Below are 12,062 nucleotides of genomic sequence, written 5' to 3'. Positions count from 1 at the left end.
TCCCTCTTCACTCTTTTGCTCTTCTTTGGGACAGAGGAACGGTTCCCGCACAGGAATTTGCTCTTTTCACTCCTGATTTCCCAAATTTTAAGCCCTGGACAGATGACGGATGCTGCTGACGTCAGGAGGAAACCTGGACGGGTTGCCACAAGAGAATCTCTCTGATGAGAGAAATGGTGAAGTTGCTCATTTGTTTTTTTGTCTTCTGAGAAACCTTTTCTTTTTTTTTTTTTTTAATGGATCAGAAAGTGTGGCACTGGCGCTGAAGCCCCCGCAGGAACACCCCAAGGTCCTCGGGTGCACCAGAGGCAGCACAAGGGGGGCTGCAGAGGGCAGGAGGGACAACCCCACTCGGGCTCCTGCTGCCCCAAAGAGATCCGTCCCCAGGTTCTCCTCTCCTCCCTGAGGGCAGGTTTGTGGCACGACGTGAAATAGCAGTGTGAAGTGAAAGACGTTTCCTCCCCCTTGCACTTACCCTGCTTTTTCCCTCGGCAGCGTAATCCTGCGGTGACGCAGCTGGGGCCGGGGGCCGTGCTGGGGCTGCGGCTCGTGGCGAGCATCTGTCCCCCACCCCCTGCCATCTGCACCGCCGAGGGGAAGTAATTACACGAGACTGATCATTAAAGCGTCCTTGGCTTCTGCTACAGCACCCTGGGGAAAGGAGCAGCCTCTCTCCCAGCAGGGGCACGGCGGTGCGTAGCCGCACGGAGCGTGGCACGGTCTGGGGTGCGCGGCTGGCACGGGGGGCACAAGCACCCCAAGGAAACTCTGAAGTCCTTGCCTCTCCTATCACCATACTTTGCCCCATCTCCTCCTTTCCTCTGCCCCATCCCATTTGGGGCAGCTCCTGTGGGTGGCTCTTTGCACGGACCCGAGTTTTGCCGGGGTGACAGGGGACACGAGGTGCACGAGGACGCGCGGCGGGGAGCGGTTTGGGGACCCGGACCTGCCCTGGGGTGGGGAGCGTGAAAAGCAGCAAAACACAAGGTCCAGATTTATCCAGAGCCGGCAGGGTAAAGCAGAGCAAAGCCCAGGAGCAGCCCCCAGACCAGCAGCAGGGCTTCTCAGCTCTCCTCCCAGCAGCTCTCACAGCCCCTCTGCGGCTTTTCCACAGCTGGAGAAACTACAAAGGAGGAGGGGAAAAAGAAAAAAAAAAAGAAAAGAAAAGCAAGAGGAAAGATGTGAAAAGGCCTGAATCCTCTGCATGATTCATTTGTATTTCAAGCCCAGAGGAGAGAGGAAATCCTGGTAAATCCTTCCTGGCTTCCGCAGATGTTCAGGGGTGTGGGGGTGACGTGAGCTGCTGGCCGAGTCCCCCCTGGGGCTGCTGTGGCAGACGAAACGCCCTGGCACGGGATCAGTGTACATCCCTAGCTCCTTACCTTCCTGTCTGCAATCTTTTAGCTTTGGGGCTAAAGCTCCCAAAATATTTAGGGGTCTTGCAGAAAGGCAGGGCGAGCAGCAGAGCCAGGGCTGGGGGCTTCGCGGGGGCCCTGGCTGCAGACAGCAAAGCCTCCGGCGTGGTGCTGAGCTGCTGCAGCGAGGACGGGGATTTGCCTGTAAAGGATGAGCACGGCAGTTTTGCTTGAAAGTCAGGAAGATGTGTTTAGGACAGTTGGGGAGTTATTTAGGGCCGACGGCACACGCCTCGAGCAGGACCGTGTTCCCATCTTGGGAAGAGCCGAGCAGCTTTCGGCCCTGGGCAATAAATGCGACTGTCATGTCACGATACCCAAGTGGTTTTCAGGAAAAAAAAAATATATAAAATACATACAGGAGCTGGGAGCTGGGGACTGGGATCTAGGAGCTGGGAACTGGGAGCTGGGAGCTGGGAACTGGGAGCCAGGAACCAGGAGCCAGGAACCAGGAGCACAGCGAAGGTTTCGCAGCAGGAAGCGAGCAGGAAAAACCATTTTGCTTTTGCAAATCCCAAGCGTGAAGGGGACGGAATGAAATTATCAGGAGGGCGATCGGCAGCCAGCAGCAGGCAGCCGGCTCAGCTGACCCACTGCAGCAGGGACAGGCCAGGAATGCCAACAGGATCAGAAGATCCCAGCTCAAAAAAAAAATAAAATCTGTAGAGCTTCCTCTCCACCAGCAAACTCCCCAGCTCCTGATTCCCCATCCGGAGCCTCCTCTGCAGGTTTGGAGACCCCCCCGGCAGCCGGAGCCCAGCCGAGCTGCGTCCCCTTCCCTAGGGGGTGGTGGCACTGGTGGTGTCCCCCCAAGCAACGCCACCTCGTACGCAGCCGCCTCAAACCCTGGGTGGCTTAGTGTCCCCGCTAGTCCATAATGAGCCACCTGGGTCCCCCATCGTGCCGGAGGCACAGTCCCTGCGGGAGGATTTAGGGTTTTCTCCGAGCGCTGACAGTACCGAGCAGCGCCGGACGGGGAGCAATCCATCCATCAGCCCTGCTGCGGGAGCCAGCGCTTCCCTCCCCGCCGGGCACGCCAGGCAGCAGTGTTTCTGTAAGCTCTACATGTGCAGTTTCCCCGTTAATAAAATAAAATGAAACAGGCGCATTATTCTCGGGGCGTACAGGCAGCGGTGCGTCCTCTCTCCTGGGGACGTGAGACGCGTGTAATGTGGGTTTTCTAACGAGGCGTTTAATCCCTAAAGCATGCAGAATGATTGAAAAGGGAAATGACAAAGGGAAAATTAAAAAAAAAAGGAGACATGGCTGCATGCTCTGCATATGTAATCCCCTTCGAGGCAACGCAGCACATGGGTCAGCATCGGGTCCCAGCTTTGCTGCACTTGTTGGGCTGCCTGCACTGACGACGATGCTCCGTGTGGGCAGCGGGGAAACTTGTTAAAGCCCAGACTCATGATGGGAAGCGTAAAATGATTTTTGTGCCCAGATACAAGGCTCCTGCGTGCCCCTCCGCCGGCAGGATGGATGCGGAGGTGTCACGGCCATGCTGTGCTCGCCCGCTGCGGTACCCCGGGGGCTGCGGGTGGTGGGGGCGCTGGGGCTTAAAGAATTTCCCCGTTCACAGAATAACTTTAGGTTTTGACTCGTCAGTTCAGTCACTAAACCCAATTATCCCTTACTCACCCTGCTCTGCTCAGCATCGCTCTTGTTAGCATCCTCCGCTCAATTACGGCATCCTCCGAGGTCAGCTGCCACGGGCAATGGGTTGGATGGGAGTAAAATAAAACATTTGTTTTCCCCCGTGCCTGATGAACCAATGAACAAGGGCTGTGGATCACACTCATCCTAAACACAAATCAGGGTGCAAACTTGCTCACAGCAGCGTTGAAAGGGAACATCCATCCCAAATGTCCCTGGGCCAGCAGCGCGGATAAACCCACCCCGTTCACACGGACTGCTGGGGACCTGCTGGGTTTGGGGGAGATGAAGGGGCAGGCAGATGGCTTTGCCTTGACGTGAGGAGCTCTTCTCGTGGGAGATGGAGAAGAGAGAGCATTTACTGACTTAGAGAACTGGATCCCCATGAAATGCGGGGCTGAGGATGGCACAAAATGCAGACCCCGGCTTGTCCTGGGCTCCTTTGCACAGAAAGCACTCTTTCCCCTGAGAGCTATCGTGGTCTGAAGCCTCCTCCGGAAACATGAGCTCTCCTCAGTGCCTCCGGCTCCCGTTCCAGCTTTTCTCTGCCCCATCCCCATCCCCAGGCACTGAGCGAGGCTGGAAGATGGATGTGCTTTTAGCAAAGCCAAGCTGCCCTCACCCACTGCATCCATTTCCGCCCCGGGCGGCTGGAGGACAGGCTGATGGATGGGCTTGTGTGCGTTGACTCATTCCCAGAAAGTGCTTGGAAACGAAGGAGGAATGCCAGCACCACCTGCCCAAAAAGAACCCTTCCCGCCTGGGACTGCTCGCTGGGGCAGGAATCACCCCAGTGCCCGCTCCCCCGTCCCAGCAGCACCCCAGAAATGGAGCATCTGCGGGAGGAAACAGCTCGAAAACAGTGCCAAAAAAACCCTCCCAGCTTTGTCCCAACCTCAGTCCTGAATGTCTGCGTGTGGCGAGAACCAGCAGTCTGAGTAATACTCTGCAAGTTGTACTTGGAGGAATTAATTCCTCCAGGGAACCGGATGGGTAATCGCTGCCCTTTTAGTGTGTCGCTTGGACTCGCTGGCGCTCCTTGGCCTCTCTGGCCGCGGCTTAGCTTGCCTGCATTCGCTCAGTCATCGACCACATTTGGGCAGCGAAATTTCCAAGGAAATGCAATAAAGCGGTCCTCAGAGACTCCTTCCCACGTTGTGTCGGAGATGAAAGCTGGGAGGAGCCGGGCCGCACGAGAAACCCGGGCGCTTGCAGGCACTGCCTGTGCCCAGACCGTGACGCAGGGCTCTCCTTGTTTGGGGACGGCACCAGGCAGGGCTTGGTGGTGGGAAGGGATTTTTGGGGGTCCCCGTGAGATTTTTGGGTCCTGATGTGTCCAGCAGGGCAGTGCAGAGTGACCTTCTGCTCTGTGTGCCCCGGAGAGGCAGCAGAGGGGACCTGGGCGATGCTTTCCAAGCACAGAGGTGGGGGTGCCGGTAGGGGTGTCAGCAAGCTGAAAGCCAAATTACCCTCCAGGGCTGGAAGAGGTGAGCAAGGTCCTTTTGGCCGTGCAAGCCTGGCCTTGGAATAATGTAAAAACAATATTTGGAAGCAAGGAGAACAACGGAGCATCAGGCAGCTTGCACCCAACGCGCGCCCCATGCACGGCCAGAGCCTCTTCGCCTCCCCACACCCAGCACAAAGTGCAGGGAGGAGAACACCCTCTTGGTCCTCTCCCGCTCAGAAGAGGCTGGGATGAGATAATTTCATACAACTGTTCTCTTTCTGTTTTGCTGCTCCTCTGTGTGTGTGAAAGGGAGCGAGGACAACACTCCTAATTAGATTGTTGTTGGGCAGATGTGTGAGCTGCCGAGGAGTGCGGGAGAAAAAAATGAAATAGATCACAGCTTCCCTGAGATGTTTTCATTCAGGAGAATGAAACTGTGCAGGGCTATTATTTTGTCATCCAGTATTTGGTAACGAAGCAATTAAATTCCCCTCTTTATCGAAGCAGGACTCCAGAAAGCAGCAGAGGGAAGACGTCGCTCCTGCCTGCTGGGCGCTGAGCGCAGGAGCTGCTGCTGCTCACTGAGGGGAAACCAGGGGGAAATGGGACCAGGGTAAAAATTTGCTTCAGAATTGTTATCTCACCTGCTTGGTCCTGCTGGGCAGGAATTCCTGGTTCGGGGTGTTTGGCCGGGTGTCCTGCAGGTGCCCGGGGGAGCTGGGCCATCCCTTGGGACTGGGGGTCCTTCCCCTGCTCCAGCTCCGGTTTGGGGTTTTGCTTCCCAGCTGCCTCGTTTGGCTGTTGCAGATTCTGTCTCTTTGGGGTCTGTGTGTGTGTGCTAAGGGATGGCATGAGCCCATGGGGTCATCTGCCCAAGGGCCCTGTGATCCCCAGCACCGTCTCCTCTCACCCTCTCACCCTCTCACCTTCCCACCCCACCTCACCCCATCTCGTCTCATCCCGTTTCATCCCGTCCCACCCCATCTCCAGAACCAGAACTAATTCAGGCCCTGTTTTTGAGGCCCTTTTTCCAGATCCATCCTGCCAGAAGAGAAAGACAACCTCCCCGTGCCATGACCACCTGGGAGCTGTGAGGCCAGCTGCAGAAACTGCTTCGCCCTCCGGCACCGCAGACTGATGCAGGCCCTCCTTTCCCCAAAATAAATAAGCTGAAGGCACGAGGGACCCCTTTCAGGGACCCTTAATAAAGGCTGCTGGTGTGCCTTGTGATGCAGGAAGATCCAAGACCACCTCGGAAGGCCCCTTTTGCACCGAGGAAGAGAAGGACGGATGGGGTGGGAGGAAGGTCCACGTAGGAGGTTCTTTGTCCCCAGCAGCCACCAGCAGCAGACGTCTGGGAGCTGGGGCACGGCGAGGTTTTGCCGGTGTTTTTACTGCATTTCAGGGAGGGAGAGGTGGAGGAGACACGAGGTGACCCCCTGCTCCTAGGGGCTTGTCCTGTGCCATCCCTGCTGGCATCAGCGGGGGCGGATTTTGGGGAGGAGGAGCCCAGGCTGAACGTGCCCAGGCTCACACTACGAGTGCCATGTAACTCACAGCCTTCACTTCATTGTTTGCAGCTTATCTCTGCTCGCTCTTACGCTGACACCTAGACAACCTGCCCCCCTCGCCCCCCCCCCGTGGGGCTCATTTATGGGGAGGGCTCCTGTCTCAGCCCCCTTACCTCTCACGGTTACCTTTCCCATCCTGCAGCCAGCACTTTGATCGGGGTGAATTACCTGGCAGATGCACGCCCCGGTGCCATCCGAAGCGGCTGGACTTTCAACCCTGGGGGAAAGATAAGAGGCTTCGAAAGCAAACAGGGAAGTGCCGCACGTGGTGCCTGTCACTGTGTGGTGCCAGGAATGTCGCTACAGGATGTCAGACCCGTACGTGGGGTCAGAACAGAGCCGGACTCATCCGAGGGTCCTCTATATCTGCTCAGCACGGTGCTCTGCGAGAGCGTCTGGCTCCTTTATGCGATATCTGAGACCTTCCTCTGGCTGCCAGGAGTGTCTGGCGACCTGAAATATCAGCCCCGTGCGCCCTGCTTGTGCTTGGGGGCAGCATCCAGGGCACCCGATCTTGTAATTGCGATGAGACATGAGGCATCTCCACCCCCAAAAGGTCTCGGGTCTCTGGCTCTCAAAGGGTGCTGGCAAACCTCGCCAAAAGAGGCAGAAAAAGGCTCGGATGGCCCCACATTTTTTTCTATAACCCTCGCAGGGGCAGGAAGGCAGGCATTGCAGTTCGAGCTGCGCACACGCGAGCCCCGCTCGCTGCCTCCCGGATATTTCGGCTCCTGCCCTCCCGGGATTAATGTATTCATCTCCATGGTCTGCAGCCGAGCCAGGTTGTGCAACGTCCCTCGCCTTGCGCTGTTATGATTTCAAAACTCCCGTTGCAGATCCCTTAATCCACTCGCTGCCATAAAATTCAATTACGCGTCTTAGGCAGATGTCCCTCGCCGCTCCTGCTACGTGTTTATGACACTGCTGCCGTTCAGGGCGAGCGCTCCAGCTCTCCCCCCTGGTGTCCTGGAGACAAAGCAGCCTCCTCGTTGTTGTTTGGCCTCCGAGGGAGACCGAGCCCAGGGCTTTGTGTGGGTGCTGGGACCTGTCGGACGTCCCCCCTTGTTCTGCCACCAGCATCCTCGTGGCCACCGCGTGCCCGAAGCTGCGCTGGCTGCAGGCTGCCTTCGTCCCAGGTGTGTCCTGGTCCTGCCTTTGTTCAGCTGTGCACCCAGGTGGGTGCAAGCATTTTGCAGGCTCACTTGTTCATGGAAACCTCGATCCGAATTACTACCCCGTGCTGAAGTTTTCCAGGGCGTCCTGCGAGGGTTCGGGCTGTGCGCTCGCTGCTGCCGCTGAGCATCCCGCCCCGAGAGCTCAGGACTGGAGCTTAAACCATCCTGCCCCTGTAATTTAATTAAGCTCCTTAATAAAGCCAGTTGTTATTTCCTTAATTCCCCCCGGACTCTCTAATGCTATTACCCCAACACAGCACTGCTCAGATAGCTTATTATCGATTGGTTTGCGAAGCAAACTTTACCGTGGCGCTTGGGAGACCAGATCAAAGAGGAGCGGGCAACGCTGCCCGGTGTGCAAGAATGCAAAGAGGCCACCGAGGTGAAACCCAAGGTTAAAGGCAGCCTGGGATGGGGCTGGGACACGACCAGGGCTGGTGGGACACAGTGTGGGGTATCTTCTCCAGGCCAGCGCCTTCAGCTCACCAGACCTCTTATGCAAAGGTCCATGTTCGGGTTGGATGGGGTCCAGGCTCTGCATCCCAGCTCCACTCAAGGCTTTCGAGCAGGCAGAGGCTGGATGTGGCTCCAACGTGACACCAAGGGTCCTGCATCGGTACCAGAAGTCTCGGAGCTTCCTCAAAAGCTCCCAACCCTCTTCAGATGCATGGGGCTGGAAAAGTGGGAAAGGGATTGGAGCCCCTCCTGGTGCCAACAGCGCTGCTGCCCAACACCAACACCCACAAAGCCCCAGACGAGGTGGGTGGAAGGAGTGAACCAGGCTCCGACAGGTCCCGTGGAGGGGATAGGGACCCCGAGGAGTGTGGGACCCTGAGAAGTGTCCCAGCCCTGGGCACAAACCCGGTGCCGCAGCCTCTGTCCTGCACCAGGATGCTCTTCTCCTGGCCCTGGGGAAGAGAGAAGACCAGTATGAAACCAGTCCGCAGGACGCCTCCTGGGTATGTGTTACGTGTGTCTTTGCTGCAAAAAAAGAGACAGAGAAAGAGAAGGAGACACTAAAATCAAGCCACGCTGAGATGTCGCTGCAGCTCGTGGTCTCGGGGAGGGGAATCCTGCTCCTCGCCACCTCCCCCAGCTCCATCCTCCTTCCAGTCCTCACCTCCCCACGGCCCCAGCGTGCTCCACCACCGCCGCTCTGGGGCCAAATTACCCACGGGAAGGGGGGGTGAGGCTGGGGGGTCTGTTGGCCCCAGAAGCCTGGGAGTTGGTGGTCCGACCCACCCCAGCAGGACACGTTTGTAGGAAGGCAGTGGGGCTGTAGGACATCCCAAAGCTGTAGCACCCCTGGTGCCCAGCAGCAATTCATTTATCTGCAGCCTTACCAAGCTCAAAACTGCCTCAACCGAAGCATCCCGTGCTGGGAAACTGCCCAAGGGCAAACCTGGGCACGAGGTCCTGTAGCATAAAACACTCTCACCCTCACCACGGGGAGGCAAAAATTAACGAGCCTCACCCCCTGCCCGCTGCCAGCCTGGTCCTGCCCCCCCGAGCAGCAGCTTTGGGACCTTTGGGACCCAAATGTGCCCAAATGGCACCGGGTCACGCAGCCAGTCTTTGGGTATTTAAACTTCTTTCTTAACGTCTGGATCTCGCAGCCCTTTTTATCTTCCTGTGCTGATGGGCAGGTTTCTGCAGCACGGCGTTAATTGTTCTCCCCGTGCAGCCAGACAGGAGCCAGTGCACTACAAACCCACCCCGAAGGGCTCAGATGGGGTCAGGAATATTTATTATCCGCGCAGGGATCTTGTTTATCCGAGGATCTAAATTCTGCAGGAAGAAAAATGGGATGCTTTAGAGGAAAGCAGAATTTAAAAATAAGCCTTTTGAGTGCTTCAAAGGCAAAAAAAAAAAATCAATTCCTCGTGATCCTTGAGAGCAGCCAAGAGCCTGACACGGAGCAGAGCTGCAATTAGAGCCACGAAAAGCTGGCCCGGTGCGCTCTGCCGTGGAAAGGGGAAGGAACAGAAGGGTTTTAGCGCAGGGTGGGGTGTGGAGGGGAAAGCAGATGATGAATAATTTGTGCCCTGATCTTCTTCCATCCAAAGGGAGATGTGGACCTCAATCCCTCCTGCCTGCCCCACACCCGAGCTGTGCCCCCATCCGCGTGGGGAAAGGGGCGCACGGGGGGAGCGGTGAAGGGGGCAGGATGGAGGCAGCCCCAGGACAAACCGAGATGCTCTCTGCATGGCTGGGTGGCCTCAGCCCCTCTCCTGCCATCCTCCAGCAGCTCCAAAGCAGATGTGGGCTGTGATATCCCCGCTCTGAGCCCCCCAAAACCTTCCTTCCCCCTGCAAACCTCTCCAGTGTCACCGCCGGGGCGCTATCTGCAGGCTCCCCCCAGCCAGCCAGCCAAGCCTTGCCCTCCACGCTGCCCTTGGAAGCAGGAGCTGCACGGGGCTGCTGTTTTAAGGGCACTAATTGCATTTTGGGGACCTGCTGTGGCAATCGCAGCTTTCCATCAGACACCTGGCTGGGCTGATAGCAGGGCGTGCTGTCCCTGCCTCTGCCCACTCTGGCTGCTGCCTGCGCCGCCCGGGGGCACAGCCAGGCTGCCCTCCTGACTGCTGGAGGGTCCAGCTCTTGGGGAGATGCTTGTCCCAGCCCTCCGAGGGCTTTGCCTGGCAGGAATCGGCCAGGGAGGACGAAGGATGCTTCTCATCCCTTTGCTCACCCAGCTCTTGGCTCTTAGATGACGGGCACGGAGGCGGCCGGCAGCGCGGAGGGTTCTGCAATCGCTTCTCTCTGCTTCCCACGGGAAGGCTGCCGCTTCGGACCTAGTCTGAAGGGCTGGAGAAATTAATTTGGAAGGAGCTGGGGTGCTGTGGCCGGGCAATCTGGCCTCCGAGGGAGGCTGAGCCTCCTGGCACAGGCGGGAGCACTCCCCACGGCCGCAACGAAGCCAGCGCAGGCTCCGGATGATGAACGAGGAAGCAAGACCCCACTAAATAGGGTCAACAGGATAACGAGCAGCCGGAGGGACCAGCCACGTTGCAGGCACAGACGTGCAGAGTCAAACACCGTGCAGATAAACGCTGGTGCTTCCCCCAGGCTCCATCGGCAGGGCTGGTGGCTCTCTGCGCCAGGCTCAGCGGAGCAGCGGGGCTGGGGGGCACGGGGCGATGCCAGCTCCGGGCTGCTCGTGGCCCTGGGGCTCATTCACACCCAGGGAGCCCTGCAAGGAGCTGTTTGGACATGGGTTAAATGCAAGTCGCTGCTTAAGACGCTCCCCTGCATTAATAAAGGTGGAAATGGGTTATCCGAGGTGCTCCTGGGTGCCAAACCAGAGCCCTGTGCGCCCGGGCTCCACCACCCAACAAACTCTTCTCTCTCTTTTCCCTTGGCAGAAGAGTCCCGAGACCAGTGACAGACCCAGGCTGACACCTGACAAGGATAAACGCCAGCGCCTTGCTGGGAAGAGGTTGATTTTTAATTTCCCTTCCTAAGGCATCGCTCCTTGCCTCGGAGGTGCCAAGCCCAGCCCTGGGGCCAGGATGCTGGGAGCACCGGGCAGCCCTGTGCCGTGCCCTGGCTGCCCCACGGGGGTTTATTCCCACTCCAGCTCCTCCCTGCCCGGGGCACACCGGGTGTCCTGCTGGTGTCCTGCTGGTGTCCTGTTTCATGGCCGTGACCCTTCCTTTGTCCCTTGGTGCCGGCGAGACAAGCGGCAGCAGCTGGGTAAGCCCCCGCGTGCAGGACCTGGCAGATTGTGTTGCTCAGGATAAAAAAGAAAATAAAAGCCTTCAGCACTGCAGCCCTAACTTTTGGGGCAGATTTCCCAAGGATGGAGCAAAAAAAAAAAATCAAAATGCTCTTTTTAGTTGTGTGGCTGCAGCATCACTCGCTTTGGGGCAGGGTCTCAGGGGATCAGGCCAGGGTCGGTGCCGGGAGCTGAGCACCAGGATGCTGAGCATCCCACCCCCAGCTCCTGCACCCACCCATCCCAGCTCCAGGCACGTCCCGAGCTGTGGACAGCCCCGTGCCGCTCCGCCCTGGCTAAGGCAGCAGGGACGGAGGGGACACGCAGGGGACAGCCCCCGTGTGGGGCAGGTTCCTGCGCAAAACCCCTCGGCCACCCCGCGGCAGCCAGCCCTTGTCCCCTCGCTGTCCCTTTCTCCTTGCTGACAATGCCCTGGCACCTCGGCCGAGCTAAAACGAGCCTGTGACTGCGGTGGGCTGGCACGGCCCGCACGTATCCTGCTCGCCCCTTCCCTCCTCCAGCCCCGACCGAAATAAAAAACCAGGTCCTGGGGGAAGAGGAGGAGGAGGGACGGTGAGGGGCAGGGGGGGCCCAGCAAGGAGGGTGGAACCGGGGGGGCTTCACCCCCTGCACGCAGGTGGGGACCCGTCCTGGTCTCACTTCACATCACCCCAAAAACGCTGAAAGTAAAACCAGAATGCCGAAGGGAAACCCCAGCTGAAGCCCCTGAGGTCAGACCTGGTAAATAAATCCACCCCTGGATTAGGGGCTAAAAAAAAAAAACTTGGCAGGACAGCAATTAGGCAGCACTAACGAGCTGCTTGCTCTCAGGGGTGGGAGCTGGGGGGCTCGGACACCCTTGGGGCAGGATGAGGCCACCCCAGGTGTCCCCAGTGTCCCATTCTCCTCCGGGTCAGGATTCGTGTGCCCCCACAGCACCCAGGGGTGCCACCAGCCCCAGAGGAGACACACCGGGGATTTTGCCCAGGGCTGAATGGCAAACAGGAGCTTAGATTGGATTTGAATTTTGTGAATCATTTTTGATTGAATTTTGAATTTTGAATCATTTTTCAACTG

At 58.0% G+C, this 12,062-nt stretch overlaps 2 long non-coding RNA genes across 4 annotated transcripts; one reads left to right on the top strand and one right to left on the bottom strand.

Moving 5' to 3' along the window:
• Window positions 1-6,981: 6,981 nt before the first annotated feature.
• Window positions 6,982-9,953, bottom strand: LOC310896216. 3 transcript variants are annotated; one of them, XR_014581287.1, is made up of 3 exons: window positions 9,585-9,953; window positions 8,388-9,055; window positions 6,982-8,248 (listed from the first exon to the last, which is right to left on the bottom strand). It is a non-coding gene; the product is annotated as an uncharacterized lncRNA (long non-coding RNA). The 3 variants fall into 3 exon arrangements; XR_014581288.1 differs by having other exon boundaries at window positions 8,611-9,055; XR_014581286.1 differs by having other exon boundaries at window positions 6,982-9,055.
• A 7-nt stretch (window positions 9,954-9,960) lies between these two features.
• Window positions 9,961-11,826, top strand: LOC310896217. Its single transcript, XR_014581289.1, has 2 exons — window positions 9,961-10,530; window positions 10,633-11,826. It is a non-coding gene; the product is annotated as an uncharacterized lncRNA (long non-coding RNA).
• Window positions 11,827-12,062: the final 236 nt, after the last annotated feature.

The sequence above is a fragment of the Anser anser genome (genome assembly GCF_964211835.1).
Source record: "Anser anser genome assembly, chromosome: 3".
Taxonomy (NCBI): domain Eukaryota; kingdom Metazoa; phylum Chordata; class Aves; order Anseriformes; family Anatidae; genus Anser; species Anser anser.
The sequence above is the reverse complement of the archived record's forward strand: the minus strand, read 5'-3'. Positions and strand labels throughout refer to the sequence as shown.